This window comes from Phyllobates terribilis, unplaced genomic scaffold, assembly GCF_046119375.1.
Source record: "Phyllobates terribilis strain yellow unplaced genomic scaffold, ASM4611937v1 Scaffold_268__1_contigs__length_2594270, whole genome shotgun sequence".
In the NCBI taxonomy this organism is placed as follows: Eukaryota; Metazoa; Chordata; class Amphibia; order Anura; family Dendrobatidae; genus Phyllobates; species Phyllobates terribilis.
In genome coordinates, this window is record NW_027363028.1 from 527501 (window position 1) to 534420 (window position 6920).

Below are 6920 nucleotides of genomic sequence, written 5' to 3' on the forward strand. Positions count from 1 at the left end.
CAAACACACACACACACCTGCCCCCACACACACACACATCTGCACACACACACACACACACACATACACACACACTCACCATCCCCCGGCTCCATTCCTCCTGCCTGCTCTCTTTCTTTTCCGGTGCAGCACTGCAGGCCGGGGCGCACTGCGTGATGTCAGAGCTAGGAGACACGGCCGCGCACAGGGCCGTGTCTCCTAGCAGTGACGCGGCCGGGCCAGCACAGGGAAGTTAACTGCTGCAGTGCTGGCGTGGCCGATGAAGAAGTAGCGGCGGCCGCTGCTGGGGGAGCGGTCCGGGCCCTCCCCTCCCGCCACTGCTACCGCTATGTGCCGCGGCAGCCTGCACATATAATGAGGGCAATCCGGCATTAGACATCCCGCCTGGAGCCGCGGGTCCCCTGCAGGCTCGGGGCCCCGGGCGGTCGCCCGGATTGCCCTCATTATAATCTGCCTATGTGCACAGGCAAAAGTTACTTTGATCAAAGTAACTTCCTACTGCCTGGTGACCCAGATGTCGTCATGACGACATCGGGTGACCATGGCAACTACTGGGACCCGGAACAGACAGTGCAGGACGCCGGAGAGGAGGTAAGTAAGCCACGCTTATCTCCCCTTGCTCCCGGAATGCTCCGATGGACTTCGATCACAGCATTTCGGGGGATAATGTGCTGACAGCAGTGCTTAACCGCTCCTGGCACATTGTCACACCTGACACCCAGTGCTATCAGTTGAAAGTTGGCGCTTGTGTGCAGGCGTGATCGCAGCACGCATAACATTACGTACCTGGTCCAATAGGCCAGGGCCAGTACGACGTACTATTACTAACCACGTCAGAAAGGGGTTAATCAGATTGGCACTACCAATGATGGACAGTAGAAGGTGGCACCGAGTATTAACCTTAGTTCTAAATTGGGCTAATAAGGGGCCTAGGTTAAGAGATTGGTATTCCATTGGTCTCCCCAGGAGCCACGGGAATCTGCAATTGTAGGGTTATGAACTTCAGTGGAAGAGGGTCAACTGGCATCAGAGCGGACTTTGACCAATTTATTAAAAGCCAAGACCATTTCCCATACTCCTCCATTATATTTATGGCCGGTATTATAGAGACCTGAAGTTTTCCTATATATAGAAGTACCATAGGTTGTCTGCATATAGAGATACTCTCTGCTCTATGTGACCACATTAAAAGCCAGAGATTTCCCCGGAAGATCTAAGTAAGGCCGCCAGTGGCTCTATGGCCATTGCAAATAGTAACAGGGAGAGAGGACACCCCTGCTGAGTGCGTCTTCTCAGATTGAAATGAGAAAGCAAGCAAAGATGTCTCCAGGAGGACCAGGGTTGTATATATCTTGTTAAAACTTCACTTTTAATTTCAAATTGTAAAAGCCAAGGATGAGTTACAGAATGAGCAATATAGCGGCTGTACGAGCCGCTTTTACAATTTGAAATTAAAACTGCCCAACGAAAGGAGAGGTGAATGGTCCGACACATTGCGGGATAAATAGGTAGTCGAATGTATATATTGTAACATTAATGGATTCCCAATAGCTAAATCAATCCTAGATAAGGAGTGATGAAAGCTAGAGTAAAATGAAAATTGACTTACTCTGGGGGTTTTTATACTCCACACCACTACATAACTCATCTCTTCCATCAGTCAAGCAAGGGATGTGGGTAGGGCATTCTCGGGACTTGCGCCGGAGTGAAATTTATTCCAATAGGGGTGTAAGTGACGCGCCCCCTGGGCCATATTCTTTAGGGGAATACCCGGAGCCGGATGAGATGGGGGGGGGTTGTAGTCTCCGAGTGGCTGTGACCCGGTCCGTGCCCAGGGCGTCAAGCTCAGAGTGGGAGGCAGTCCTACAGATGTTACAAAGTTCGTTATGTCGACTACGCCACCCGTTGGATTGCGGTCACTACGGCCGCCGCTGCAGCAGGGTCCGCTGAGGCTGATGGTGTTGGTGCAGCTTTTGATAGTATAACCCCCAACGGGAGGGGTATGGCCTCAGGGGGTCAGGTGCAGAGGATGGGGGTTGTGGTGGTGCAGCGTAGATGATAATTAAAGACAGAGTCGGGTTGTGCAGTTCAGGGTGTTTACTTACTGCAGATGTTCCGGTCACTCCGGCCTTGAGTGACCACCCGAGCCGTGCTGCGTCCACCAGGTCCTGGATTCGGCCAACCCCCAAGCGAGTCCGGAGCGTGGCCCTGAGCCCTCCTTCTTGTCCTGTCTTCTGGCCGTCCCCACCAGGGATCCACCTAGGTCCAGCTCCCTCGGGCTTTCTGTTGGGAGACCCTTGGCCTTGGGTTCCCTGACCCTACACGTGGTTTGCCTTCAGGGTGGATGTGGTGGGTGGCCGTGGCAGATCCTGCCCACGGCCTCCGGTCTCTGGCTGAGGTATGCTTTAGCCCCCACCAGTTTGGGATCCGGTACCCTGTTGCCAACTCTTCAACCTGGGGTTGTATTTGGGTTCTCAGAGTTCCTTCTGTCTCCCCCTCTGGGTCCTTCTGGCTCCTCTCTCTCTCTCTGGGCCTGGGGCTGCTCTGCTCTTCTCCACTGCTCTGCAAAGACAGGCTGACTGACTGACTCTGACAGACTGACTGACTCTGACAGACTGACCCTGATCTTAGATGGTTCCCACCTTATATAACCCTCTATGTGTGAGCTCAGGTGACCAGCACCCAATGAGCTCCTAGCACTACCCAGACTGCTCCCCCTATCTGCCCCTACACTACTTGGGATGTTCCACCCCCCCTCCCACTCCAGCCAAGGACAGACTCGGTCGTACCTGCACATTTCTAAGTGGGAGTACCGTTGGTCTGCCCTCCGGAAATGGGATGTGTGTAGTGCATGCAGCTAACTGAGCTCAGTTCCACACTCCATCCTTACCCGGGAGTGGAATATCACACCTCTGGTTGAGGTGCAATACTCCTGTAGCAGCCGAACCCTCAGGGTGCTACATTCCCCCCTGGTAAATCACAGCACGTCCTCGGGCTGTAAGAGACAAAACACCACAAAACATACAATTTTTCATAAACATCATAAACATATAAAACTTCACATATATATAAAACTTTTTTTTCATATAAAAACATTCTTATTAGAAACATTCTGGTTCCTCCGGTCACGATGCAACGTGTGACCGGGTAAAGTGCGACAGTCTCCTTCTTGAAAATGGTTTTCCTATAAAACCGGTAGGGGGCGCTTTAGGACGCGCAACTATTTACAAGGGAAGGTGGCCGCTCTCAGTCCTCGGCCAGGTATTAGGGATTAGGGACACACAGGTAACAGTTCAATTCGCTGGTCCCAACGGGGACTATATTAGCAGCAACAGTTTTTGGTACCCCGACGGGCAACTATGTACAGCTTCTACTCTGCCGTACTTAACGACGACGTCCTCCTGTTCTCTCTTTGTGGACAGTTTCAGTCCTTGTTTCAGACCCGTCCGGGTCCTCTTGCTCCTCCTCCTCGCACCGCAGCTCCTCCTCCGTCAAGCGATGCACATGGAGGGCGTAGGGTCCTTTGGCACACTTGTGCCGGGTGAAGGTGACCTCGTCCCCGATGTAAAGGTCACGACCTCTGTGTCCCTCCGGTAGGTGGGACTCAACGTCTCTCCTGGTCACGAAGACGTCGCCTGGGGTGCGGTGGTCTCGGATGAAGCCCCACCCATGCTGCATATTAAACTTGATCACAGTCCCGGTGGTACGGGGACTATGCGCTGCACGGGGGTCTCTCCTGGCCCGGCTCTTCTGCTCCGCGCTCCTTATTTGAGCTTGCTGTTCCCGGACCCGCCTCTCTCTCCGCTCCCTCTCGAAGACCTCGAGCTGCTGGCGGCAGCACTCAGCACGCTCCGCTGCGGCTGCCCGAGTCTCCTGAGTGAACCCCATGAGATCTTCTCCGGTGGGGTCCCACTCAAACTGGGCCTCTTCTAGCGGGGGAGAGATCCTTTTCACGGGCTTTGGAGCCGGGATCAGGGGTTCACACATGGCCCTCACTTTTTGCAGCTCCAGCTGGATGTATTCTTGGGGCCATACGAAAGGCTGCCCATCCGGGCACGTATGCTGGGCAAAGAGATTTTCGCCCAGGTGCGGCACTCTTGATGTTACGGGCGCTGTGGTGGTAGCGGCGCCCGGGTTGCCCAGGCCTTGCGACCAGGCTTGGGGCACTTGGAAAGTAAAGGGCACCGTAAGGACGGCGGCGCCCTGCGTTACTTGGCCCTGCGACCAGGCCGGGGGCTCCGCGGAGGTAGGGGGCGCTGTTGGTATTGCGGCGCCCGGGGGTACTAGGCCTTGCGACCAGGCCGATGGTACTTCCTGCTTGGTCACGCTCGAGGTCAAGGCGTGTGACGTCACAGGGGTCGCGGCTTCTGCTTGAGGCCTAGTCTGCGACGGTGACGTTGCAGCGACGGGCACGGCAGGGGGTACTTCGGGCTCTGCGACGGGGAGCTGGGGCAGGTACGCGGTTTCCTGGCTTGGGGTAAAGACGTCCCCTTTACCTGCCTCCTTTCGTTCGGCTCCCTTCTCGGCGCCGTCTCTGGCCTTCAGTTCTCCTGCGCCATCCTCAGAGGCGGTCTGTCTCCTCGTCTTGGGTGGCGTGCTCCGCTGACGGGTTCTTGTTTGCTGGGCCACCTCACGGCTCCACTCCGCCAACGTCTCTCGCTGCACCCGGGCCATCCTCCGTGCGAGGCCCTCCAGCGCGGTCTGCGCACACTCCCGGTCTCGGGGAAGCTGTGCGAGGACCTCCACTAGGCCTAGTGGGGTCGTTACTTCTAGCAGGCTCCTGACCAACGGGTCGGTGCTGCTCTGCTCTCCTTCCGCTGTTTCCAGCAGGCTCCTGGCCAGCGGGCCGGTGCTGCTCTGCTCTCCTTCCATCTCCGGGTAAGCTCCTTCTGGACTCAGCTCTAGGCTTCTTGTCTCCGGGTGCGCTCTCTCCAGACTCCTCCAGGCGACACCCATCTTTGCTCTCTTGTTCTCAGTCCTCCCACTTCGAGGGCGGTCCCGGGGCAACTTGGTGACTGTCAGCTCCAGGGGCTGTTCTTTCACGCTGACCGACACCTCCAGCATCACAGTCTCTGTTGGTGGGGGCGGTTTCCACTTTTGGCGCCATTTTCGGTCCTGGCCCACGATGGGAGGCGGCCTCTTGCCACCCTCTGGCACGCCCATAATGGCGTCCGCTCTGCCGAGGCGGGAAACCTTTGGAAATGGCGGGAACCGCTTCCCAGTGGCGGGAAACTCTGCAGATGGCGGGAAAAAGCTGTTAATGGCGGACAACCGGCGGGAAACGACTGGTGATGGGGTCCGATGGCGGGGACCCTCCGGAACCGGCGGGAGACTTCTTTTTGAGGTAAACTTGTTCTTTTCTTCAGGCACGCAGTACCCGGGTGTTGCGGGCACGTAATCCTGCCGACTACGCCAAAGTTGACGCGCCCCCTGGGCCATATTCTTTAGGGGAATACCCGGAGCCGGATCAGATGGGGGGGGGTTGTAGTCTCCGAGTGGCTGTGACCCGGTCCGTGCCCAGGGCGTCAAGCTCAGAGTGGGAGGCAGTCCTACAGATGTTACAAAGTTCGTTATGTCGACTACGCCACCCGTTGGATTGCGGTCACTACGGCCGCCGCTGCAGCAGGGTCCGCTGAGGCTGATGGTGTTGGTGCAGCTTTTGATAGTATAACCCCCAACGGGAGGGGTATGGCCTCAGGGGGTCAGGTGCAGAGGATGGGGGTTGTGGTGGTGCAGCGTAGATGATAATTAAAGACAGAGTCGGGTTGTGCAGTTCAGGGTGTTTACTTACTGCAGATGTTCCGGTCACTCCGGCCTTGAGTGACCACCCGAGCCGTGCTGCGTCCACCAGGTCCTGGATTCGGCCAACCCCCAAGCGAGTCCGGAGCGTGGCCCTGAGCCCTCCTTCTTGTCCTGTCTTCTGGCCGTCCCCACCAGGGATCCACCTAGGTCCAGCTCCCTCGGGCCTTCTGTTGGGAGACCCTTGGCCTTGGGTTCCCTGACCCTACACGTGGTTTGCCTTCAGGGTGGATGTGGTGGGTGGCCGTGGCAGATCCTGCCCACGGCCTCCGGTCTCTGGCTGAGGTATGCTTTAGCCCCCACCAGTTTGGGATCCGGTACCCTGTTGCCAACTCTTCACCCTGGGGTTGTATTTGGGTTCTCAGAGTTCCTTCTGTCTCCCCCTCTGGGTCCTTCTGGCTCCTCTCTCTCTCTCTGGGCCTGGGGCTGCTCTGCTCTTCTCCACTGCTCTGCAAAGACAGGCTGACTGACTGACTCTGACAGACTGACTGACTCTGACAGACTGACCCTGATCTTAGATGGTTCCCACCTTATATAACCCTCTATGTGTGAGCTCAGGTGACCAGCACCCAATGAGCTCCTAGCACTACCCAGACTGCTCCCCCTATCTGCCCCTACACTACTTGGGATGTTCCACCCCCCCTCCCACTCCAGCCAAGGACAGACTCGGTCGTACCTGCACATTTCTAAGTGGGAGTACCGTTGGTCTGCCCTCCGGAAATGGGATGTGTGTAGTGCATGCAGCTAACTGAGCTCAGTTCCACACTCCATCCTTACCCGGGAGTGGAATATCACACCTCTGGTTGAGGTGCAATACTCCTGTAGCAGCCGAACCCTCAGGGTGCTACATAAGCAACTATTAAAATCTCCTATGATGAAAGTTGGGACTTCAGGGACAGAGCTAATAAAAGAAAATATTTTCTTAAGCAATTCACCTGAGTAGGATGGTGGAATATATATTGCAACCATATGATATAAATATTTCAAAGTATGCAAACATATTTACCATCTGGATCTATAATGGACTTAATACATGAAAAAGGGACCATTCTGTGGACCAGAACACTCCTCTAGAATGGGTTGAGTACACCAGTACACCAAATTATATTCATAAGCAATGT